Here is a 13,304-nt window from a genome sequence, read left to right as displayed (position 1 = left end):
GATGGATGGATGGATGGATGGATGGATGGATAGATGATAGATGGATGGATGGATAGTTGGATGGATGGATGGATGGATATATGATAGATGGATGGATGGATAGATGATAGATGGATGGATGGATGGATGGATGGATAGATGATAGATGGATGGATGGATGGTTGGATGGATGATTAGACAGACAGACAGACAGATTGATAGATGGGATAGATATAGATAGATAGATAGATGATGGATGGATGATGATTAAATAGATATAGATTTAGATAGATATTTTAGATATATACACATACATATACATACACACATACACACACACACACACACACACACACATATATATATATATATATATATATGAAATAATTACTAGAGAGAAGTTAGGAAGAGTCAAGAGAGAGAATCTATTTATTAAAAGTTAATTAGCGAGAATTACAAAGCTTTGAGAAAGGCTTCCTGTAGAAGGTGGGATTTTAGCAGACACCTGAAGGAAGCCAGGGAGGCTGGGAGTCAGAAATGAGGAGGGAGGGTGCTCCAGGCATGAGGCATGGCCAGTGCAAATGTTCAGTGTCTGGAGATGGAGTGTCTTGACCGAAGGAGGCCATTGTCATGGAATCACAGAGTAGGGAGGAAGGAAGAAGGTGTAAGAAGACTGGAAGAAGGAGGCAGGTTACAAGGGGCTTTGAACACCAAACAGAAGGTTTTATATTTGATCATGGAGGGCATAAGGAGCCACTGGAGTTTATTGAATAGAGAGATTATATGATGAGACTGGTGCTTTAGGAAGATCTATTTGACCACTGAGTGAAAGTCTGACGGGTGGAGAAAAGTGATGTATAGAAAAAGTGCCAAGAAGGCAGAATCCTCAAGATTGGCAGCAGATAAGATGCGGGCATTGAAAGCAAATGAGAAGTGACATCTGGGTGTCTAGTTCAGGTGACTGGGATCATGGTGATGTCCTTAACAATGACAGAAAATTAGGAGGAGGGGAGGGATTGGGGAAAAGATAATGGGTTTAGTTTTGGCCATGTTGAGTTTAAGATGTCTATGGGACATCCAGTTTGAGATGTCCAATAGGCAGCTGGAGATGTGACACTGGAGGTTAAAAGAGTTTAGGGCTGGACAAATAGATATGAGAATCAACAGCATAAAGATGATAATTGAAGCTGATGAGATCACCAAGCTCAATAGCATAGAGGGAGAAGAGGATCCCTGACAGGACCTTCCTTAGAAGACACCCACACTGAGTGGGCTTGACCTGGACAAAGAGCCGGCAAAGGCAACTGAGAAGTGGTCCAACTAGTGAGAGGAAAACTAGGAGATAGCAATGTCATGAAAACGAGATGGATATGGAAGCCATCTACGTAGAGAAGATGAAATCATAGAACTGAGGGGAAAAAAAACATCCCTGAAGGAAACTATAGAGAGAAGAGAGCTGGGATAAGAGCCTTGAGTAAGGACCAAATTAAGGAAATAGAAATAAGAACCCAGATCCTAATCTTAAATGCCCCCAACTCTAACTCTAAACTAGCAACTCAAGAAGGCAGGTTAAGTTGGCCTCAGGACAACAGGAGAGAGTAGGGAGAAAATCCCTTTTCTACACAGCAGACCTGAAGACCACCATCATGCCCTACCATCACCCTCTGTCTTTTCTTCTCCAGGCTTTGACATCCCTAATTCTTTCAACCAGTCTTTCTATGGCATGAACCCTTTACTCTTCTGGATGGCACAGAATAGATGCTTAATGAATTGATTGTCCTCTTCTGAGTACTTGGAATCACAGAATTTTAGGCCTGAAAGGGAGCTCAGTGATCATCTCATCCAACCCATACCCCAGAAAGAAATCTCCACTGCAGGGGCAGCCAGGTAGCACAGCGAGTGGGAGCAACGGCTCCAGTGTTGAGAGGACCTGGAGATCGAATCCCGGGCTCAGACACTTAGCACCCACCCAGAAACACCTGGCGGTGTAACCTTGAGCAAGTTACTTAACCCCAATTGCTTAGGGGCAGCCAGGTGGCTCAGCAAGTAAGAGCACCGGCTCCAGTGTCGGGATGACCTGGATCAAATCTGGGGTCAGATACTCAGCACCACACCCAGAAATAACTGGCCATGTAACCTTGAGCAAGTTACTTAACCCCGATTGCTTTTAAAAAAAAAATCTCCACTGCAGCATACCTAACATGTGTTCTTCTAGACTGTTTTTCTAGATTTTAGTGAGGACCAATCCAGAACCGCCTAGGCAGGCCATTCTACTTCTAGATAACTCTAATTGTCAGGAAGTTTTTCCTGACTTCAAGTCTAAATTTTCTTCTTTGTACCTTCCATTCATCGTTCCAAAGAGGATAAGAATAATCCCATGGATTAGCCCTATGAATATTGAAGATGCCTTTCATGTCTCACCTGGGTCTTCCCCAGGCCTTTAAGCATCCCTAGTGTCTTCAGATAGCCTGAACTCAAGGCCTTTCATCGCCCTGGCCACCTTCCTGTAGATGCTCTCTGACTTACCAATATCCTTCCTGGATATTCATTCCTGGGACTGAACATAGTACTCCAAATAGGCTCTGACCGGGACAGAGTGCAGAGGGCCCATCACTGCCTTACCCTTACACCCAGTTTTCTTAAGGTAGCCCAATGTGGGATTAACTCTTTTGGCTACTTAGTCATAGGGTTGAGTTTGCTGTTCTCTTCTTCAACATGAACCATTAGCCTCCTCCATTTTGTACTCATGAAATTGACTTTCTGAAACCAAGTGTAAGATTTCATATTTATCCTAATTAAATTTCTTCTTACTTGATTAAAGCCTAGTGTTTTTGCTTGGCAAACTTTTTTTTTGCAGTTTTGCTCTGCCATTAAAAGGAAATATGGTATATTGGAAAAGAGGAGCTGGATTAAAATCTTGGCTCTGAAATTCACTGTGCAACACTGGGCAAATCACTTAGTGTCTCTGAGTGTCAGTCTATTCATCTATAGTAAACTAAGTGCAAATCTGGTCTCAGACACTTACTTATTAACTGTGTGACCTTGTACAAGTCACTTAACCTCTCTTTGCCTCAGTTTCCCCAACTGTAAAATGGGGATAATAATAGCACCTACTTTCCAGCATTGCTATAAAGATCAGATGAATTAATATTTGTAAAGCACTCAGCCCAGTGCCTAGCACATAGTAGGAGCTTAATAAGCACTTGTTTCCTTTCCTGGCCTCTCCCCATCTTTTCCACAAGAATTTCACAGAAGGTTTTTCATCACATGGTCTACTATAATCTGCAACCACAACCTTTCCCTGATCAACCAGTCTAGCAACCCTGTCAAGGAAGAAAATGAAATTAGGCTGCCGTGACCTGTAATTGATGAAGCCGTGTGCTCATCATTCTGTGATGGTTGCTTCCTTTTCTAAATGTTCACCCACCATCCTTTTCATAATCTGTCCTAGAAGCTGGCCAATAATCAGTCACACTCTCTGTCTTCTAGTCTGAAGACTCCATTCTCTTCCTTTTTTTGCACAATGAGACATTTGCCTTTCTCCAATGCTGCAGTACTTTTCTACTCCCCATGGTCTCTCAAAGACTGACCCATAACCATAGATCAGCAACCCTGCATCTGCCAGTTCTATGGTTTTCATCTGGGCAAGGGGACAAACTCAGCAAGGACAGGTAGGCTCCCTATTACCATCTCCCTAATCATCTTAGCTACCGAGTCCCTGGCAGCCCTTTCATTCTGTCCTTAGCAGAGAAAACAGGAACAAAATAAGGACACGCCCCCAGAATGTCTGCAGCATCTTGGTTGATGCTGGGTAGGAGAAGCATGAGGCTTATTTTTGGAGTGTCAAGTTTTAACACTCCAGACTTCAGCAGGAAGTAACTTGATTTGTGTCTCTGGGCCACAGATCTTCCAGAAGTATCCCCTTGCAGGTTCCTTTCTTTCCCTGACTTTCTCCCAAAGTGACTGGAGATCTAAGTTCCAAATAGCTAGTACTGTCTTAAGCTGTGCGGGGGCACAGCTTCCAGGTCTGTGGTGGAGGTGAGAGTCACACCATCCTCTGCCCTGGCCGGACAACATCAAGGGTTCTGTGCTTCGCTCAATGCTGGGTACGATCATTTTGGAAGAGCTTGTACAAGCTGGAGCATATCTGGAGGAGAGGGACCAGGATGGCAGAAGGATAGGAGACTGTCAGTATCACTTGAAAGAACTAGGGAGCCTTATCCTGAAGAAGGGAAAGCTCTGGGGAGATTGAGACCTGTCTCCAGGTATCTGAAGCTTTGTCATGTGGAACGTCTTGTTCTTCACGGCCCCAGAGGCAAGAACTAGGAGCCGCTAGGTGGTGGATTATTTATTAATTCATTCTTTCAAAAAGCAGTTAAGTGGGGGAAGCTAGGTGGCTCAGTGAATAGCGCACTGGCCCTGGAGTCAGGAGGACCTGAGTTCAGATCCAGCCTCAGACGCTTACTTAGCTATGTGACCCTGGGCAAATCACTTAACTTGTCTGCCTCAGTTTCCTCCTCTGTAACATGGAGCTAACAATAGCATCTCCAGGATAACAATCCAGGATTGTTGTGAGGCTCAAATGAGAGAATATTAGAGAAGCATTTGAAAGTTTTGCGCATCATATAAATTCTACTGTGTTCAATCCACCATGCTAAGAGCTGGTGATGCAAACACAGAAACAAAGCTGTCAGCTTCCTGTCTTCCCCCCTTAGACTGTAAACTCCCTGAGGGCAGGGACTGTCTTTCTTTTTCTTATTTGTATCCCCAGTGCTGCTTGACACATAGTAGGTGTTTAAGGAATGCTTGTTTATTGAATTGAATTGCTAAGGGAAAACAAATCTGCACAGAAAATTAAATACAAGACATTTTTTCCAGGCTTGGAAAGTAAACAAAATATAGATATGAAGTAATTTGGTGGGGAAAGGGCACTAGTAACTGCAGGGGTTGGGGGGGAGGGTGTCAGGAGAGGAAGGAAGGAAACAACCATTGACCACCTACTATGTGCCAGCCACTGTGTTAAGTACTTCCTATCACTGGTGGCCTTTGACCTAAGCCTTAAGGGAAGCTAGAGACTCTCTGGGGAGATGTATATCAGGCATGGGCTTAGGGGCACAGACTGGCCAAAGATATGGAGATGGGAGATTGCACCAGTGTTAAGCATATAACAGGCCTAGAATGGCAGGCTGAAGGCAAATTGCATTTTTTAGGCTTAATGGAAGGAGCGGTGTCCCAAGAATCCACACTGGTGTGGACTATCTCAGGAAGCAGGCTCCCTTCAGTAGAGGCCTTCACTCAAAGGCTGCATGACCATTTTATAGTGACTCCCTAGAGCTTTTTCATTCGGAAAAGCATTGATCTCCTTTGGCTTCTGAGCTTCTTTCCAGCTCTGGAATTCTGCGATGCAACATTCTGCTTACATTAAGACTCAGTTATCCCCGCTGGAGAAGAGAGCTTGCCAACCCATCTGTCTTCTATTGGAGAAGAAATAGCGAATGCATGAATGCCCTCATAATGTAAAGGCATTGCAAAGTCGCTTACATTAAGGATGATACCTTCCCACATCACATAATCACAGAATCTTGTAATCAGACAAGATCCTGGTGGCCATACAGCCCACTCCAGCCCTGAAAAAATCCCCAGTGCAACACACCTGGCAAGTGCTTATCCAGCCTTGACTGGGATACCTCCAGTGTGCAGGGAGCTTGCTGCTTCCCAAGGCAGTCAGTTCTAATTTTGGATGCTGACCCATTCATTCCTGCTATGTTCCAGGCACCCCACTCAGCAGTGGGGAACCAAATGCAAAAAATGAGCTGCAGTCAGAGGACCTGGGATCAAATCTCACCTCTGACTTTTACTGCTGGTGTGACTTTGAGTAAAATACTATAAGCCTCAGTTTCCTCATCTGTAAAAGCAAGGGTTTAGACAAAAATGGTCTCTTGGGTCCCTTCTATGATCCTGCTTTCATTCTATTGGGGGGAAAATAGGCACTCAGAGTAATGGTTAGAAAGCCCTTCCTTCCCTCCAGACAAACTCTTCCTCTCTACAACTTGGTAACGACCTTGGCTAACTTGAGTGTGTAACCTCGTGTGTCCTCTGGCCTGAGAGAGCCTGGAGAGATGACAAACACATTCACAAATCCCACTGAGCCGTGACATGCCCCGAGCACGCTACTGTTAATGGATGAGAAATTAAAACCAAATAATAAAGTGTACTGTTGGGGGCGGGGTGGGGAAGAGGGGGGCAGTCTTCAGGGAGCAAGAGGATGAGTGGTCACAGCTCTGGGAAACAGCTCTGTTTGCCCAGGTTGTTGTTGGGAAGAGAAAGGTACCAGAAGCCCCAGGCAAGGACGGGAGGGGGTGAGGAAAGTGCCCATCTGTGCTCAGGTGGAAAACCACGTGTTCTGGAGACTGGAGATAAGAATCTGCCAAACCATCAACAAGTATGTATTGGCTCCCTACTCTTTGTACCATCTCAGTCCCAGGGAGGCCAGGTGCAAATAAGGAGGAAACATCGTCACAAGGGAAAACTATGAAAACATTAAATAGAAACTTATACAAAAGCTTTGAAAAAGTGATAGAATGTTTGCACAGTCCTTTATTTTAAGCTAAGAACAATGTTAGGAATTGAGGAAACAGGAAATCTGCACAAATGTGGCCCAGGGATATACCCTGGGAGGGTCAAGACCCAGAGTCATCGCTTGGATAAAGGGGGAGGGGAAAGGAAGGTATGGTGCCAATCTGGGCCAAAGCTGGCTCTTTACCCCTCCCCCTTCAAACATTTTTATTTGGAAGGATTCAGGCTAAAAATGCAGTGTGAGGGAGTCAAAAAATGACTCTAATTGCAGAATCACAGAGGCGGCTGAGTCCAGCTCTAACTAAAGCAAAGACCCTTCCACACAAAACATCCCCAGCACTGGTCATCCACGCTTTGCTTTGTAGACCTCCAGTAAAGGAGATTTCCCTCCCTGCCAAGGCAGCCCATTCCCCTATGGGAGTGCTCCCTCTTGGACTTCAGGGTCAGAGTTCTGACCATGACTGGACTCCATGCCCAGCTCTGCTATTTACTGTCTAAATTACATTAAATGAGTCGTCATTTCCTCTCTTCTGGCCAAGGGTGCGCTGGTAAATGTTTAACACCCAGGCCTTCTCCAGGGGGGAATATGTAAGCATTCATACTTTGAAGCTTAATTGCATTATGAACACTTTCTTAAGTATAGACAGTAGACTTCAGAAAGTCTAGATTCTAGACAAGCAATAAACCAGGCCTCATTTGTAGTGATTTCTGAGGTGTAAACTCTCACCCTGAAAACTGAACACTCTTAAGCCTGTTGGAATTGGCTTTGGAATACTTATGCTTCTGGGTTTCAGGTTTTCCACCTGTGAAATGAAGGGATTGGACCAAATAACCATTAAGGTAGTATAGTACAAGTACTGGCTGTGCAGTCTGAGGATCTGGGTTCAGATGCTACCTCTGCTACTTACTACCTGCCCCTGAAATGACTCAACAACAAGAAGTGTCTAGTGCTAGGAAGACAAAGAAAAAGTGAACTAGTCCCTGCCCTCAAGGAGTTTGCATTCTGCTGGGGGGTATAATCTATTCACAATACACATACACAAAAATACAAAATAGTTTTTTTATAGGGGAGAGGGATTAACAATTGGGGAAAGCAGGATCGGTATCTTGAAGAAGGTGACACTTGCACTAAGGTGAGGAGGGAGGGAATTCCTAGCAGGGGCAATAGCCAGGACAAAGGTCCAGAGGCTGGAGATGAGATTCTGTGCTCTGAGAACAAGTAGGATTATTTGGCTGGAAACAGAGTAAATGAAGGAGAATACTATAAAATCAGTCTGGAAGAACTGGCTAGGAGCAGATTATAGAGGGTTTGTTATCAAAGGATCACAGATTTAGAGCCAGAAGGGACCTCAGGAGTCTGTCAAAGGTGACATTTTACAGATGAGGAATCTTGGACACTGAGGGGGCAAGCTCCATTTGTCCAGACAAATAATGTCTGAAGCAGGATTTGAACCCAGGTTTTCCTGACTCTAAGACCAATGCCTTGCCCACTCTAAAGAATTCACATTCCTTCAGAGAGGTGATAGATAGAGAGCCCCTGAAGCTTCTTCAGTAAGGGACTGCCAGGATGAGTCAGGAGCCAAGAAGGTCATGTTGGCAGTTGTGTGGAGGATGGATTAGAGAGGGAAGACACTTGAAGCCAAGAGACCAATTTGGATGGAGGCTGTTGCAAAAATCTAACAAGAAATAATGAGGGTCAGGGGCGGCTAGGTGGCGCAGTGAATAGAGCACTGACCCTGGAGTCAGAAGGACCAGAGCTCAAATCCAGCCTCAGACACTTGACACACTTACTAGCTGTGTGACTTTGGGAAAGTCACTTAACCCCAACTGCCCTCCAGAAAGCAAAAAAAAAAAAATGAAAAATAAAGAAAAAGAAATAATGAGAGTCAGACAAGGAGGGCTGTAGTGTGTATAGAAAGAAAGCTACAGATACAAGAAACATTGTGGGAGTCAAACCAACCAGACTTGGCAACTGACTGGACATGGGAGGAGTCAGGGAGAGAGAAACACAGATGAGTCCTAGCTTCCAAACCTGGGTGTCTGGAATAATGGAGGAGTCTTAGATCAAAAAGGGAGGAGGAGGGTGGGTTCATGGAGAAAGGATTCTGTTTTGCTTGTCTTGATTTGGGACGTCTCTGGCAATCTACTGGGAAGACATCCAACAAAGATTTAGGACTGGGACTCAGGAAGGAAATGAAAGCTGGATATGTGGATTTGGGAGGTGCCTGAATGATGAGGAGGGTTGAATCCATGACAGCTATGAGGAGGGAGGAGAGAAGATATAGCCTTGGAGTCCACCAGTGCAGAGGGGGTTGGGACATGGGCAATGACCCTGCAAAGGAAACTGAGAAAGAAAGTTCAGACAGGTAGGAAGAAAGCCATAAAAGAATAGTGTCACAGAAGGACAGCCATGAGGATCAGAAGCTACATAGAAGTCAAGAAGACTGAGACAAAGCCTTTGGCTTTAGCAATAAAGTCAACATCAGTCACCCCTCAAGAGCAATTTCAGCTGCATAGTGAAAATGGAAGCCAGATTGCAAGGAATTGAGAAATAGGAAGTGAGAGAAGCTACAAAAGTAGACAGCTTTTTCTAGGATCACAGAATCATTGATTTGGGGTTGGAAGGGACCTGAGAGGTAATTTCCTTTTACATTCGAGGAAACTGAGACACAGAGTAATCCAGTGATTTGTCCAATAGCAGTCTCCAAATCTAGCGTTCCAGCAGGCTGTGAAAAGAAAGGATGGCAGCTTGAAGGGATCCAGGTACAAGGAAAACTATTCAGCAGGATGAAGGAAACCTAGGTCATGGGCAGTAGGGAAGGAGCCATAGATAAGGAGAGATTGAAAATTCAGAAGGGAGGGGGGACAAAGAGGGATGGAAGAGACAAGCTAGAGAAAGAAAAGAGAAACAAAGGGATCAAAGGCACAAGTAGAAGAAATGTCATTGGCGAGGAGAAGGATCACCCCTTCCCCTGAGTCTGAAGCAAAGGAAGAGAGAATGGGGACATTCTGAGAGAGTCTGGAATTGAGGAGAGGAAGGAGCTCCCAATGGATGGGCTCAATCTTTTCAATGAAGCTGAGATCCTCTGCCAATAAGGAGGTGGAAGGAGGGGGTGGAGAGGGCTTGGGAACAGGGGAGAAGATTTAGGAAGTTTCTAGAAGCTGAAAACCCTGAATGTCCTTGGTGTTCAAGCAGCCTTGGCAGAAGAGCAAGGGAGACAAGTGCCCCGCCACTTCCTTCTTTCCCTCCAGCCACCTTCTGAGTCACCAACCAGTCATTAAGTCCCGTGGCACCAACTAATTCTCGAAAATTGCACAGTCTAGGCATTCATCTTTCTTTAATGAAGGGTCATGGCTTAGGAACAATCAAAGGTGACTGTCCTAAAGTGAAGGTCTAACCATGTCACCCACTCACCCTCATTAAACTCCAATAGCTTCCTATTACATCTGGGATCAAATATAAACTCTTTCATCAGTCATTCAAAACTCTTCATCACCTGGCCAGAATTACCTTTCCAGCCCCACCCCCCTTTCCTTATTCTATGGTCCAGCCATAGAATGCTCCTCATACAGACTTGTTCTTCTTTATATAGGACACATCTCCCTTCTCCATGCCTTTGCATTGGCTGTTCCCCCTGCCTGGTATGCCACCTCCCCATCCTTGAATTCTTAGTTTTCTTCAACATTCAACTAAAGAGTCACCTCCTACATGAGGTCTCACCTGATTTCTCTTGCCATCTATTAATGGGAATGTCTGTTTTGGTTAGATTGTAAACCCCTGGAACTATTTCATTAAAGTCTTTTTGTCCCCAGTGCCTGGTAAATAGTAGGCACTTAATAAATGCTTACTGAGGATTTTTTTATCCCCCTGAGAGAGGGCTAAAGGGAGGAAAAATAGATGTTTGATCATTGGAAACAGATAATTTCAAAAATGCTTGCTGATTTTTCAGAGTTGGAAACTGAGGCCCAGAGAGGCAAGAAGATGCAGAGGAAATACAGAAATCCTGTCCTCCCACATTTTACAACTGAGGAAACAAAATCAATATACATGCCAAATGAAAAAAAAACAAGCTGTTCATCATTGAGGGAGCAAAGATTGGAACCCAGGTCCTGGGCCTCTGGATCCAGTATCCTCTCCTTTGCCTCAGCCTTAGGCCCACACTGGTTCAGAAGGCTGTGTTCCCTCTTTGCTCCTGAAGAGCTCTTCAGCCTTCCCTGAATCACGCTTCACAGTCCTTGACCCACAATAGGACTCAGACTCCCACAATAGAAACATGACGGAAGTTTGAGTCATAGTCAATCATTGACTGAACAGAGTAGAAAATTCCTCCATCTGAGGGTCATTTTCTAGTCCCCCAGTTTCCATCAGCAAGCCCTCCACAAAAGCCCCCCTTGAAGGCATCAGTAGAGCCTTCATTGATAGCTCTGATGTATTTCTTTCCATGCTTAAACACCTTCCATGGCTCCCTATTACCTCTAAGATAAGATGTGAACATCTATTTGGCAGTTACAGCCTTTCTTGACCAGATCCTGTGGCAGCATTATAGCAGTGGACAGCCTCGAAGCCTCTAAGTCCAACCTCTGCCACTTCTCGACAGTGTGACCCTAGGCAGGCTCCTTAATTTTCCAGTGTGCCAAGTAATTCTCTAACCCAGTGGTTAGTGTAGCCCAGGGAATTCCTCCAGAGCCTTTCAGGGGGTCCGTGAAGTCAAAACTATTTTCATAAGAATAGTAAGATATTTTAACTTCTAATATAATAACTATTGGTAGATAGGATCCACATAAAACCAAAAAAAATCTTTAGGGTCTTCAACAATATTTAAAGGTATAAAGGGGTCCTGAGGACAGAAAGTTTGAGGGATGCTGCTGAGTCAGCAAATTGCTTAAATGATGCCATGTGCGTTGGTGGAAGGTGCTTCCTCAACAAGGAGTTCCCTATACCTGGAAAACAATAGGGCCAGTTCGTCCCCCTGTCAGCAACCAGCCTCTACTATAACTTTCTTCTTCTTCTTTTTTTGCTTTTTGGAGGGGGAAGGTAGGGCAATTGGGGTTAAGTGACTTGTCCAAGATCTCACAGCTAGTTTTTGTGTTAAGTGTCTGAGGACAGATTTGAACTCAGGTCCTCCTGACTCCAGGGCCAGCGCTCTATTCACTGCCCCTCTCTACCATAATTTTCCAATCTGTTTTCCTATTTCTTTCCCAAGTATGCTTTATATTCCAGGGAAATTGGCTTTCTCCCCGACATTCCATCTACCTCTATTCATTCCTTTGCAAAGAATGCCCTCCCTCCTCTCCTCTACTCAGAGTGCCACTCAAGACGCACACACCAGCCCTTCCTCAAAGAGCTCTTTGCTAATCCCACTCTGAGCACCCAAAGGCACCTAGGTGGTACAACAGACAGGGCTTGAGGGCTGGAGTCAGGAAGACCTGAGTTCAAATTTAACCTCAGACTTACTATCTGTGTGACCCTGGGCAAGTCACTTCACCCTGTTTGCCTCAGTTTCCTCATCTGGAAAACGATCTGGAAAAGGAAATGGCAAACCCCTCCAGTATCTCTGCCAAGAAAACCCCAAGTGGGGTCACAAAGAGTCAGACCTGAGCGAACCACAAACCCACCCTGAAACGTGTTTGTGTTTACGCCGTGTGTGTATCGGCTCATGAATGTGCAGCTCACACTTACTCAATCCCCACATCATCTCACTCTTCCCTTAGTACAGCACGAGCTTTGTGGCAGCTTTGTCTTTGCAGCCTAGCCCCTGGCACATAGCTGCAGATTCATAAATGAGATTTGACTTGAATTCAGGGGAGCTGACCTAACTCCTGGTATTTCCCATCCATGCCTGGGTATGTTAAGAATCCTAGATTTCACTGGCCTAGATTGCCTCTGCGTGACCCAGCTCCTACATCCTGCTACAGCTTGTGAGATGTTCTTTAAGAGCTACTGTGGCCAAAAGTGTCCTGCCCTGAAGCCATCATGGCAAGACGTGTCTCTGAACTTGCCCCCCTGGTCCTTGGACCCCAAACACTCCATTTATTAATGGGTCAAAGCCCATTCATTACACATTAGATAGCTCTAAATATTAAAAAAATTTTCCTTGCATCAAATATCAATTTGTTGCTCCCTCTTTACAGTGGTGTCCAACTCTCCCTGACCCCATTTGGTTTTTTCTTGGCAGAGATATTTGCCATTTCCTCCTCCAGCTCATTTTACAGATGAGGAAACTGAGGAAAACAGGGTTAAGTGACTTGCCCAGGGTCATACAGCTAATAAGCGTCTACAATAAAATTTAGCTTAGGTCTCCCCAGCTCAAACTCTGGACTCTGTGCATTGGACCCCCATGGCTTCTCTGGATGAATGACCTCAAATAGAGCTTATTTCCCTCCTGTAAAACAGAGGAGTTGTGTCAGAAGACCTCTAATGTCCTTCCAGCTGTAAATCCAGGCCCTGGTGCGTTGGCGCTGGACAGGATCTTAGCACTCATCTGGTTCAATTCCCTCATTTGACTGATCAGGAAGCCACAGGGGGTAACTTTTCCCAGGATGGGGCAGCCAGAACATCAGCAGAGCTGGGGCAGCAGCTCCACCCAATCTGGTGCTCCCGTCCAGGGTGTTGTGGGACAGGCTTTGGGAAAGCACAAAAGAACCAGCCATTGTTATTGTTACTAATATTCTGGTTCTTCTAGGGCAGGGGTGGGAGAACCTTCTAGGGCCTCGGGTGCGGCCTTTTGACCGAGTTCAAGTTTTACAAA

At 45.1% G+C, this 13,304-nt stretch overlaps 1 protein-coding gene across 1 annotated transcript in view; it reads right to left on the bottom strand.

Moving 5' to 3' along the window:
- The window catches only part of TMEM116 (transmembrane protein 116), a 50,123-nt gene that overhangs the window by 32,324 nt on the left and 4,495 nt on the right, over positions 1–13,304 (bottom strand). The window lies entirely within an intron of this gene.

This window comes from Petaurus breviceps, unplaced genomic scaffold, assembly GCF_028583685.1.
Source record: "Petaurus breviceps papuanus isolate PSGF00001 unplaced genomic scaffold, PetGlider_PUasm1.0 99, whole genome shotgun sequence".
NCBI lineage: Eukaryota > Metazoa > Chordata > Mammalia > Diprotodontia > Petauridae > Petaurus > Petaurus breviceps.
The sequence above is the reverse complement of the archived record's forward strand: the minus strand, read 5'-3'. Positions and strand labels throughout refer to the sequence as shown.